This window comes from Vicugna pacos, chromosome 17, assembly GCF_048564905.1.
Source record: "Vicugna pacos chromosome 17, VicPac4, whole genome shotgun sequence".
Classification (NCBI taxonomy): Eukaryota; Metazoa; Chordata; class Mammalia; order Artiodactyla; family Camelidae; genus Vicugna; species Vicugna pacos.
Genome location: NC_133003.1, coordinates 16185586 through 16199130, shown reverse-complemented (window position 1 = coordinate 16199130; position 13545 = coordinate 16185586). Strand labels below are relative to the sequence as shown.

Here is a 13545-nt window from a genome sequence, read left to right as displayed (position 1 = left end):
TCCATAGATTGTCTTTTCATTTTGTCAGTGGTTTCCTTTGCAGTGCAAAAGCTTTTCAGTTTAATTAGATCCCGTTTGTTTATTTTTCCTTTTATTTCTGTTGCTGTAGGAAATGGATCCAAAAAAAATACTGCTATGATTTATATCAAACAGTGTTCTGACTGTGTTTTCTCCTGGGAGTTTATGGTTTCCAGTCTTAACATTTAGGTCTATAATCCTTTTTGAGTTTATTTTTATTTGTGGTGTGAGAAAATGTTCTAATTTCATTCTTTTACATATAGCTGTCAGTTTTCCCATCAACACTTATTGAAGAGATTGCCTTTTCCCCATTGTATATTCTTGCCTCCTTTGTTGTGGATTAATTAACCATAGATAAGTGGGTTTATTTCTGGGCTCTCTGTTCCATTCCATTGATCTGTGTGTCTGTTTTCGTGCCAGTCCAATGCTGTTTTGATTACTGAGGTTGTGTTGTGTAGTCTGAAGTCAGGGAGGGTGATACCTCCAGCTTTTTTCTTTTTTTGCAAGATTGCTTTGGCAATTTGGGATCTTTGTGGTTCCATATGAATTTTAGGATTAGTTGTGCTAGTTCTGTTAAAAATGTCATGGGTATTCGATGGGGATTGCATTATATATATAGATTGCTTTGGGTAGTATGGCAATTTTAACTATTAATTCTTCCAATCCATGAACACTGAATATCTTTCCATTTCTTTGTATTATCTTCAGTTTCCTTCATCAGTGTTTTATAGTTTTTAGAGTATAAGTCTTTGACCTCTGTGGTTAAGGTTATTCCTAGGTATTCTAAATTTTTTGATATGGTTTGAAACAGAATTTTTTTTTTTTTGCTTTTGCCTTCTGGTAGTTCATTATTAGTGTATAGAAAGGCAACAGATTTCTGTGTAATAATCTTGTATCTTGAAACTTTACTGACTTCATTTATTCTAGTAGTTTTTTTGATGGAAACTTTAGTAGGGTTTTCTATATATCATGTCATGTCTACTGCAAATAGTGACAGTTTTACTTCTTCCCTACTAGTTTGGATGCCTTTTATTTCTTGTGTGATTGCTGTGGCTAGGACTTCCAATGCTATGTTAAATAGAAGTGGTAAGAATGGGCATCTTTGTCTTGTTACTGAATTTAGTGGAAAGGCTTTCAGCTTTTTACCGCTGAATATGTTAGTTGTGGGCATGTCATAAATGGCCTTTATTATGTGGAGGTATGTTCCATCTGTACCCACTTTGATGAGAGTTTTTATTATGAATAGATGTTAAATTTTGTCGAATGCTTTTTTGTCTGTTGAAACAGTTGTGTGATTTTTATCCTTTCTTTTGTTAACATGGTGCATCACACTAATTGGTTTGCAAATTTTGAACCATCCTTGCACCCCTGGAATAAATCCCACTTGATCATGGTGTCTGATTTTTTATTTTAACCTATTGGATTTTGGATTTGATTTGCTAATATTTTATTTGAGATATTTGCATCTATATTCATCAAAGTTATTGGTCTATAAAGTGTCTTTGGTTTTGATGTCAAGGCAATGGTGGCCTTATGAAATGAATTTGGGAGTGTTCTGTACTCTTAAATTTTTTGGAATAATTTGAGGAGGATAGATACTGTGTCTTCTTAATATGTTTACTAGAATTCCCCAGTGAAGCTGTCTGGTCCTGGACTTTTGTTTGCTGAGAATTTGTTATTACAAATTTGTTATTACAAATTTTGTTATTACAAAGTTATACTAGTAGTGATTGGTTTGTTCAGATTGTCTGTTTCTTCATGATTCAGGATTGTCAGGTTGTATGTTTTTAGAAATTTGTCTGTTCTAGGTTGTCCATTTGTTGGCATATAACAGTAGTATCCTCTTAAGATTTTTTTGTATCTCTGTGGTATCAGTTGTTATTTTTCTTGTTTCTTGAGGAAGGCCTGTATTGCTATAAATTTCCTTCTTAGAACTGCTTTTGCTGCATCCCATAGATTTTATAAAGTTGCATATTTTTGTCTCACGGTATTTTCTGATTTCCTCTTTATTTTTTTCTTTAGCCCATTTTTTTGGTAGCATGTTATTTACTCTGCACATGTTTATACTTTCCCCATTTTTCTTTCTGTAATACCCTTGTGGTTGGGGAAAATGCTTGATATAATTCTGTCTTCTTAAATTTTTTGAGACTTATTTTGTGCCCTATCGTGTGATCTATAACTGGACTGTGTTTACATGTGCACTTAAAAAGAATGTGTAATCACTTATACCTTCTTCTGTATCACTTCTAGTGTTTTTTACTTAAGTTACTTTATTCTTCAATTGTGATTGGGTCGTTTTTACATTTTCTAATTCTTTGTTAAAATTCTTAGATTGTTCATCTATTCTTTTCCTTAATCCTGTTAACATTTTTATTGCCAACACTTTGAATTTTTATCTGGTAATTGTTTCTGTTTCATTATTTATTTTTTCAGGTGTTTTCTTTTGCTCTTTCAGTTGAGATCAATTTCTCTGCCTTTTCATTTTGCTTAACTTATTCTGTCTCTATGAATTTAGGTGAAACATTTATGACTTGCCATCTTGATGTGTTGTCCTTATGTGGGAATGTCTGTGTGCAGACCATGTGTGACCACTGCCTTTCATGGAGGTCTGGATTTGACGTGCACGCAAGTCAAGTAACTTAAGTAAAGTTATTTCCTCAGGGTACGCTGGCAGCTGTCTTCTTGGTAGAGGGCAGAGCTGGAGATGGAGGGGCTAGACTTGATGCCAGGTGTGAGGTGGGACATCCCCTCTGCTCAGTGGCCATTACCGCTCTGTCAAAGGTAGGGTCTCATTGCAAGTTGCTGGAGCAGAAGCCTGATGATCAGGCTCAGGCTGGCTCTTTTCCCTTTAAGTGTGTGCCTTTCTTGCTCCTAGCACTGCGACGCTTGCCCCAGAATGGGGCAGTGCTGAAGCAAGGGGTCCCATGGGGGCTCTTGGCTCATGTTGGCCACAGACAGAGGTCCAGTCTGTCACTGCCTGTGGAAGCACCAGCAATTGTTTCTCTTTCTGCTCAGAGGCAGCCTCGGGTCCAATTCCTGTTTGTGCCTAACGGCCAGTCATTTTCCCTGTCTCTGCCACCCCCACTCTATTGTGGAGCTATGCTGTGGGGCAGGTGGGGTCCACATGAACCCTTTACATATATCTGGGTGTGGTGGACCAGCCGCTGTCAGAGTTCTGGGCTGCCTCTGAGTTTCTGCTCAAGTATATGCCAACAGTGCTGCTGCTGCCCCATTCAGACACCACCCTGGGGTGATTTGCCTCTGTGTCCCTCGGCTGAGCTTTTTCCTGGTCATGGCAGCCCTAGATCCAGTTCTGAGCTGCAGCATGGAGTAAGCGGGGCTGGAGTGTCTGCTCCACTAGGCCTTGAATGCGTTCTGAAGTGGCCGTGGGAAAACTGACATCCTCTAGTCAGTCTGGTCTGCACTCTCCACACTGCCTCCAGGGCAACTGGAATTCAGGCTTCCCGTGGTCCTCCTGTCTGTCTCAGTGGCCTTCCAGCCAGTCAGGGGAGCTCCTCTGCCCTGTGTAGGACCCTAGTACTGGGGCATCCAGTCTGTGGCTCAGACCACTCACTCCCCAGGCCTGGAGTGAGTTTCCACCCCTGTCATCTCCCTCTTCTGAGTTTCCTCCCAGTAGCGCAGGTACCGACCTGATCACATTTCTTCCCTTCTTACCCAGTTATGTCTGGATCTTTTTCATAGCCTTGGTTGTACAGGAGTCTTTTTGCCAGTTTCCACTTAGTTTTCAGTAAAAATTGTTCCTCATGTAGAGGTATCTTTTTATTTTAAGTGGAGGTACTGGGCATTGAACACCAGGACCTTTTGCATGCAAAGCATGCACTCTGCCACCAAGCTGTACCTGCCCCCATCCCCCGTTGATGTATTTTTGAAGTGTTTGTAGGATGTTCCACATCCTCCTAGTCTGTCATCTTGATCAATCTCCCACTGTTAACTGTTTTTTATGGAAACTGTTAGTAAAATAACACCTGCCATTCTTAAGGAAAATTTTACGGGCAGATGTGTTTATTTTATATTGTCTGATTCTAGAGAAATCCAGAGTGTACTAAGTATGTTAGAATGTCCATATGCTTTCCTTGTAAATGACTTTTTGATTTGTGACCCTGTTGAGTTTGTGACCCCTGGACTCTATACAGGATGGTTCTTTAAACAAAGTGATTTTTTTCTCATTGTTTTCTTTCAACACCAATGTAAATTCATGGTTACATGAATACTTCGCAGCTATTTCTGGTTCAGAAGTGGATGGTTGCAGATTACTGTTTTTTGCTGTGACATTTACAGGGAAACCACTTAGAGTTTATTGCTCACCTTTAAAAGTAGTGGTTCCCCAGTTGTGGACTATAAAACAGTGGTAAATCTGAGCAGGGATTCAATAAAGCCTTTGTTTCACAAGGCATCCTAATATGTAGACTTTGCCTTGTTGTCTAAAGCAGAGATGTGCAAACTGGGGCCCAGGGCCAGCTAACTTGCAGCCTGTTTTCCTTCAACCTGCAAAGTAAGAGTGGTGTTTACATTTTTATGTAACTTTTTAAATGAGTTGTACAACTTACAAACACACACAGAATACAAGGCACAGAGACCTTGTGTCTGGCAAAGGCTAGAATGTATAGTTTGTAGCACTTTCTAGAAAATATTTCCTGACCCCTCAACTGAAGGAATGGAACTTTTTTGTCGTTATTCATGTGAACATGGAAATATTAGGAAATAAGAGCTGTGTGGGACTTGGCAGTTCATCTGAGTGTTCTAAAACGTATGTTTTGGAAAAAATTATTCTTGTATAGTGAGCTCGACAGATGAGATGACTGCCCTTGAAGAGACAGTTTGTTATACTCACAGGTCCCATGAGAGTGGATGGACACACTCGGGGCATCACGAGCAGCCACGTGGAGAAGTACCACAGTCAGTCTGGAGGCAGAGCAAGTGAGTGGAGTGAGTGGAGTGTGTGGGCAGGAGCCTTTGTTTTCACAAGTGAAGGAATGGGTGAGCAGGCTCAGGATTGGCTAGTTTGAGTAATTACTCTGGGCTCTGGGGTGTGGGGTTTATCTCTAGTGATCTGATATCTGGCCCTGGGGTGATTAGCCAGGGGAAGAGTGGCCTGGAGTTCAGGAATCCCATAAAGGAGGTGGGTGGGGGTTTGGTGGGTCTGCATGGGTAAGGCAAGCTAAAGGAGAGGAGTTTGCTCTCTCTGGGACCCAGCTAGTCCTGGGAGGGGCCTTCTCTCCGGAGTTAGCAAGGTCTTGAGATATCAAAGAATCAAAAATACAGAATGAAAAGACATGATTAGTATCCTAGGCCAATGTCCTCGTTTTATACATGAGGGAAGTGAGGCCCCAGCTTGAATTGTGTGCCCTAGACCCAAGTCACTTTGAAGAAGATTCCATTTTGTCTCTGGACCTCCTGGTCCATTGTTCTTTGTACTACCCAGCCAAGGCACTTTTTTTTTTTTTTTAAAGAAACCCACATGAATATCTCTATGGACTTCAAAGTCTGTTTTAAGGTTTTTTTTTTTTGGTCACATTTACTTTGAAGAATGGTCCCATTGGTCCCATTCCTCAGCATGGTCATCATCAGGGTTGTGCAGCTCTGGTAAAAGCACATGTGCGATTCTCCTCTGTTTCCCTTTGCCATCCTCGTTAGGTTCTGGTGCTCCTCCTTCTTTACTTGATTTTATTTTATTTTATTTTATTTTTTTAACATTGAGGCAACTTCTGGTAGAATTCTGGTTAGTAGTATGAACTTCTTTCCTGGTTCAGCCTCTCCTTCCCTTGTTCTCCTAGGATTTGAACCTGCTCTGATCATGAGTCAAACCACAGGGTTGAAATGCTTCCTCATTATGTTAATTACGATATAACCGATCATCCTTTCTCCTACAGGAGCCCACGAAGTCTTTACCTAAGCACTCATGGAGTAAATATTAAATTAACTCTCACTGTCCATCCCAGTATTCTGATTCTGATAGAATTATGAAAGGGCACCAATCTAAGACCCGAGGAGTATTATTCAAGGCATTCTGTTTTCCTTGGTGACCTGTGAGGAGGATCAATAGTAGTTGATCCAAATCTGTTTTGATGTCTTATCTTTTCACGAAATAAAAACCTCTTTATGTGAGTGTTTCCTGGTACGGTTGGTAGGAATACCTCTGCCTGTTTTCTTCCATTATTTTGTTTACCATCACAGATATTTCCACTAAGTTCTTGGTGACCCAGTAGACGTCTCATTGCCTGTCCTTATTGTCTGGGGGTTATTTGGGTCCATTGAGATTGTTCATCTCTGTCGTTAGAAACAACTTAACCTTTTGAATCCATATTCTCATAGCAGCTGTATGTGCTGGAGGCTTAACTCATTTCATTTATCCTCCTCTGACTTGCACGACTCCAGTGACAGCTTTCCTCATAGGGTAGCGGCCAGGGACTGGCCAAGAGCCCTACATGCTGATGTCCCTTTGGTCTCATGGTGCCTAAGCTCGAACTACTCACCTGTCATGTGGGAAGCCAGCATTTAGTTGAAGCCTTTGGTCAGAGCGGTCTCTGGTATTTGGGGGCTACAGTCAATAATAATTCACAGTTCCTTGCTTTTGTATTTAAATAGATGTTCAGAGACTTTTCACAGAATGCTGCACAACATTTTCTCCTGAAGGAGTTCCTGCTTACTCACAGGAAAATTCGTTTACTTCTTTTCCCTTCTTTACAATGTCTTCTGAAGTTTTGTGATTGATTTCCATCATAGAATTATGGAACTTCAGAGCAAAATCAGCTCTACTTACAAGAAAAGTTAATATTACATATTTGTTCACTGAGTCACCCGGCAACTAGTTGTTTTCACTGAGCTGGACAAAACACACAGGGTCCTGATTTTCATGAAGTTTATGAATGATGGGGATAATAAACATATAGAAATCCATAACACTCTCCCCCCTCCCCCAGTTTCAGTTAGTGATATAAGCAGTGGACCAAACAGTAAAGCAGGATTGGAGCATGGAGAGTGATGGGCTGGGGTCAGCTGGTTTTGAGAGGGTGGTCAGAGCTTCTTTGGGAGGGTGACATATGAGATTGGATGTCAGGGAGTTGAGCTGTGTTAATCCTAACTTCATGATTAAAGAAGGAGCCCTGTGGTTTTTCAGGACTTTCAGAGAGGAATAATAATAGTGTCTGATGCTGCTGAGAGCTTCAGTAAGAAGAGGATGGAGAACTACCATTAGACTTGGCAACAGGACTAATTTCTCAGGAATTAGTTTCAGTGGCAGGCAGGGGCAAATGCCTGGTGGAGTTCATTGAGAAGGGAGTAATGAGTTGGAGGCAGGCAACATCAGTAACTCTTCAGCAGAATTTTCCTGCAAAGGAGAGCTGGAAAATGGGGAGTTGGAGGGAGATATGGAGTCAACACAGTTTTTCTTTTGTTTGTTCTTAATATTTTAGTGATGGTTCTATGTTGACCAGAATGATCTAGTGCAGAGGTTGGTAAATTGCTGCCTATGGGCCAAGTCCAGTCGACCTGCTCTTGTAAATAAAATACTATCCAAACACAGCCTCCCCGATTCATTTATTTATTGTCTGTGGCTGTTTTTGTGCTACAGTGGTAGAGCTGAGTAGTTTTGAAAGAGACCACATGGCCTGCAAAGCCGAAAGTATTTACTTCTGGCCCTCTACTGGAAGAGTTTCTCAACCCTTGATCTCATAGGAAGGGTGAAACTGATGAAGTCAGTGATGAGGAGTAGCCTCGAAGACTGATAGCCTTGCCTTCTAGGGGGTAGTCTCTGCAGTGCTCCCTAAGGGAGAAGTGTTAGAATCCAGTGCACATGCACAGAGGTAATTGGACTGGAAGATCAGGAAGTGGTGCTCTGCCTTTGGGATGCTTGGAAGTGAGATGTCTGAAATGGTGCAAGTAGTAGTCATAAAACTGTCTAGAAACTGGGTGCTTCATCAGGGTGGGGGATTAGAAAAGAATTTGGAAGTGATGAGGTCAATGAATTGAGAGGTCATGATATTGAATTCTTACTTGGATAATTGGAAACTATATTATGTTTTTCTGTTTTTAGAATATTTGTAAAACCAGTATATCATATGTTAACTATCCTTTGTTGCCTGCTTTAACGTTGACAGTAAAATGGTAAGTATTACTGTGATTGTGGTCATTTTTATGAGTCCCTCTTTTTATACTTGCCTTTAAAATTTTTATTAAGACATAATTATTTTCCCTGTGGAAAATGTGTTATATTTCCCTAATAAAGTGCTTAAGCATGTTCAGAATTACTGTTTATTTTTAGCTGTGTCAGATAGGGCAGAACTCAGTCCTCTGGGAAACCTTGCTTAGAGGTGGTTTTTAGCCTGGTCTTCTATCTAGAATAGATTTTTTCTATCTAGAAACATATCTATCGATAGAATGTTTTTTAAATATCAGGTGTACTACACCGTTGGCCATATTTTTTCACCTGCTCATTTTTTGTTCAGACTTAGGCTTTTGAGAAACACTTTGGGCCTGTGATTCTCTGTGTCTTTCTTGGTGCAGCCTGACAGAGCCCCTGAGTGGTGGGCAGTGTGTGCAGCCTAGAGGTCTCCGGTCACCTCCTCACTGTCAGGAGCCTTGGGCTTCCCGGACCCATAGATGGAGCCAGGGACTGCGCCACAAGACTCCAAGGTCATGGTGGAGATGACATGAAAGCATCGTGGAGGTAGTGCTTGCATATCCAAGTGCTTTTAGTGCAGGAGGTCTAGCCTGGCTACCAGAGTGTAATGTGAATTCTTGGGCTGCATTCGAGGCCTCCCGAGTAGTTAAACATTGGACTTAGTTCAGTGGCAGGCTCCTCAGTTCACCAGTCATCATTAGGAAATGAGTCCTTTGCATAGAGGAACCTTTCTCTGGGGTTTGTGCAGAGAGTTGTGTGTGTGCGAGTCCACAGTGAGCTTTTCTAGACAGTTCAGCAAGGACGTGAAAGCTACAAGAGGCCTATGTTTCAGCAGCAATGAGACCTTCCCCATGAACAGTTCCAGAGAGTGCCAGTGCCCATGGGCATTGGTAAACCCAACCTCTCACAAGCTTTCATAAGCCATTGCTATCCAAACAGTGGTACCCTTCGGTGGAACACTTGGTTTCTCATATACACGCAGGGGGTACCCTCAAAGCAGCCTGCCTTATCCTTTATCATAATAAATAGTTCTCTGTTTCTTTATCCAGCCACCAGAGGCATCATTATCTTCAGGATTTAAAAGGATTATTCTTTAAATTATTTGTTTATTTAACATCAGATTAACATCTTTATTTAATTGGTTCCCTAAGGAATGTGTCAAGATGCTAGTTGAACCATTTGCTTTGGACCAGAATATTAATGCATGATATGTTTATTTTAACTGATATATTTATTTATTTTTGCTTGGTAGGGGTTTCCAACTTTTCTTAGCAGCATCTTTGAGTTTTGACTCATCAGTTAATGCCTTTTAGTTGTTTTATAATTGGAAAACAATTTTTTTTAAATTCCTGCTCATGTTTAAATGTGCAGCACTGAAAACAGTGGCAAATGGAAAAAGATAACATTGTTTGGCAATGAAGCATTTCTGTGGTGCCCTTATACTTTGTGTTTATACAGTTATTGAGTCTCTTTACGAATCATGGTTCATTTAGAAACCTTTATTGACTTGGTTATTACAGCCAGCAAAACTGTCATGGTATCCTAACTGTAGAATTAACAGTGAAACACATTCTCTTGATATGATCGATGTACCTTCTAAAGTCTGAAAGAATTAGTCCCTTCATGATATTTGGCAAACTTAAGCATCATATTTCTGCTGTCATGTGTGCACTTTCTTTTGGTGATGGACCACGGTAATTTACCATTTTAGAATTGGTAAATGCTTATGCTGCAGACTCCTTTTTGTTGTTGTTAATCTACTCTTGGTGAAGCCGGGCATTGTCTGAATACATCACATACACCTGTCACTGTCAGTCAGCTTTGTAGCACAGAGTGAAACCCAACCGCACGGAATGGAACGTGAAGCATAAAGCACAGACTCCCAGTTCAGTTCTCATGTCTCAGCACCAAACCGTCTTCCATATCAAGTCTCCTGATTCTGTGTGATGACAGTTACTGGTCAGAATATATTACAGTGTTGGCTGTACAGACAGGGCTTTTGTCATGTAATTAAAGACCATGAGAGCTGCCAGACTAAACAGTGGTCTGAGTTTTGAATAATGTTCTGCGGCTTCCTTGGCACGTTTTTATCACCATCTTGAACATGTGTTATCACTTAGCATTCTTTGCCATAGCACATATAACAGGAGAAAAACCCAGGCAGTGGAAGAGACTAACCGTGGTTCTTCAAGGAGGTAAATGCCTCAGAGATATCTTGTATACACTCAGAGTGCACTGTTTTGGGTGTACAGTGTCTCTTTTCTCTTCTTGGAGTCGTAAATCCTGCTGAAACCAACTGTTGATAAAGTAAACATTGGTCAGCTTTTAGGGACAGACTTCATTAGGTATCCTGAAATTCTAAAAAATAGTAAGCCCAAAGGGAAAATCGACAGAGACCTTCAAAAGCCTGTTCCTAACAATAAACATGGAATAGAGTCTCCCTCATTTTAGGAATCAAAGAAAATTCCACTAAGATAATAACAACATCAAATTGGTTGAATTTTTTTTTTAAATAGCGCTTGTTGAGAGCCTAGTGAAACATTCATTTCCATGTATTAGTACATCTTTTGTGACAGGGAGACTGCTAGGATGTATTAACCCTTAAATGTACCCTTTGATTACACTTCAAGGAATTTATTCTAAGAAAATAGTAAAAGATATACACAAATATTTATATACAAGAATGCCCACTGAAATGTTATTTAAAACAACAGCAACAATAATGGTAAAGACAGATAGTGTCTGTCTTCACGGACAGCTTTCTGTGTACCAGACAGTGCAGGATGCTTCCCAGGCTCAAGCTTATTTGTCCTTCACCATCAGGAAGTGAAATAGGCAGGAACATCACATGTGAAGAAAGTGACACTTGGAGTTTATTCACTTCCCCAGAAGCCCAGGGCTCGGAAGATGGAATGAGGATTTGAACTTATTTGATGCAATCCCTTAACCCCCCACTACATTTGGTTTTGTTCTAATGAATACTCGTAAAAAGTAGAAAACAGAGGGCCATCAATAGAGGACAAGTTAAATACAACGTAGGTTAGAAAAGTATGTGGGGATAAGAACTCACTTTTTAATTGAATGTGTAATGGCATGGGGAATGTTTTTAATATGTTAAAAAAATCCCAATATATGTAGTATGATTTGAATTCTTTCACCTCATATTGTGATATGATATACCTAACATTCTGTTAAAATAGGCAGATTCCACTTCTAATGCCAGATGCATTGTTGGCTTTGTGAATGACTATGAGCAAATGGGTTCACTAGTCTTAAGCGTCAATATTTTACTCCATAAAATGGACTCAACTGTGATTATTAGTCATTAAATGAGTCCTGGCTGTCCAGGTAACACAGAGTACACAGGAAATGGTAGCTGTTATTTTAAAGATGGGGTTAATCCTATGTCCTAGATGAATAGAAAAACAAGGACTAATACATCAAAATTTGTTGATTTTCTTCGAGTGCTGGGATTGTAATATTTTATTTATAATGTTTTGCTATTTTTCCCAAACATAAATTACATTTTGTGCCTTTGTATTTATATATTTTATAGAAATTTGATACAGTTATATACAATTAGTGTGGCTTTTTAGTAATTTTCTATAATCAAGACAAACCCATACATTTGTTAAGCACGTGCCCACACACACACAGGCTGGTGGTTCTTATCAAAAGATATAACATGAATGACAGGCTGTAACCCATCTTACATGGTCAGCAAGTTGGCCTTTGCTTCAGTGGTTTCAAGTTGATCATCACTCTCTATTTTTGTCTGTTACCATCAGATCATGGATTGATCTTAGAAATACCTCCTGACATGAGCTTGGGGATACTAAAATTACTCAGTGTAATGAAAGTGCAACTTAAAAGAACTGGGACTGAACCTAAGATCTGAACATCAAGGAGGTTGAACTGAGTGTTGCACTGTTGTTTTTGACTCTTCTCCATTCCACTCCCATTGACCGCCTTGCTTCCTGCATCATGGGAACATTGAGACATCCAGATTTTCTTTTTCCTGCACTCTTTAAATTGTCAGTGTTCTATGGGTTTCTGTCCTCAGCTCACTTCTCTCGCCTCTTTCCAAACGGGACATGTCTTCTGGTCCAAACTTGCCTTTTCCCCATGTGTTATCTTACTGTAGTATCCTACAGCAGTTAAAATCATGAGTTCTGAAATTAGTGTGTACTTTGGGTAAGGTTCATTGTGAGTTTCCTTCTTTGTAGAATAAGGTTGCTCCTTCAGACCTCAAGGTCAGGGTTAAGTAAGAGGTGCAGCCCTCAGCACAGTGCATTATCGCTCGGGAGCGCCAATAAATGAGATCGCTGGCTGTGATGTGTGTTGTTCTGGTGGATGTCATGGTGGTGGCCTCCAGGGAGGGCAAATCGAGTACATGGAGTCATTATTTTTTTTTTCTTCACAGTTGCAATTTTAATTTTTTGCTCAATTATTTACATAATGAATATATATAATATTTACACTGTTTACTATACATGAATCAACTACAGTGATGGATTGTGACATTTTCTTGACCATGCTTTGCCAAATAAAACTCAGACTTTAATTTTCTTGTCAGGATCTCTGAAGTCCAGTGCAGGGCCTTTGCTACTACATTTTCAACAGTATTCTATATTTCTTTCCTCCTCTCTCTCTCCTTCATCCAATAGATTTTCAAATCCTGTTGATACAACCTCTCTCATCTTTGTCTTTTCCCCTTTACTCCTGCTTTGGTTCTTGTACCTCTTACCTTGAGAGTGGTCACTGGCAGCGGACTGCCCTTCTTCTCCCCAGTCCTGTTTGTGTTCAGTCAACCCTCTCACTGTAGCCTGAATGATCACTGTGAAAATGTAAAGCTGCTTAATAACATCATTTTGCCTAATCCTTCCCTTAGTGGCCCCCAGTCACCTGGAGCAGCGGCATGTGCTAACTCAGCAAACTCTTTCTATAAAAGGCCAAATAGTAAATATTTTAGGATTTGCAGGCCATGTGGTCTCTTTTGCAGCTACTCAACTCCACCACTGTTGTGTGAGAGCAGCCAGAGACAGTATGTAAATAAATGAGTGTGGCTGCATGCCAATAAAACTTTATTTATGGAAGCTGAAATTTGAATTTCATGCAATTTTCATATATCATGAAATGTGCTGCTTTTGATTTTTTTCTCCATCCATTTTGAAACATAACAACTATCCTTAGCTTGTGGGCCACACAGATATTGGCAGGCGGCAGGGTTTGGCCTGCTGGCCAGAGTTTATCAAATAAGTTCAGCCTCCTAAGTATGGCAAATAAGATCTTTTGTGACCTGCCCTGGCTATTCCTCCAGCCGAATCTTTTGCTACCTTCTCTTTACCTCTTCCACTTATGCAATAAGCTCGGCTTTTCTCTGTCCT

At 40.2% G+C, this 13545-nt stretch overlaps 1 protein-coding gene across 4 annotated transcripts in view; it reads left to right on the top strand.

Annotated features, from left to right (window-relative positions):
- ULK4 (unc-51 like kinase 4) overlaps window positions 1–13545 on the top strand; it is a 427885-nt gene that overhangs the window by 171219 nt on the left and 243121 nt on the right. The window lies entirely within an intron of this gene.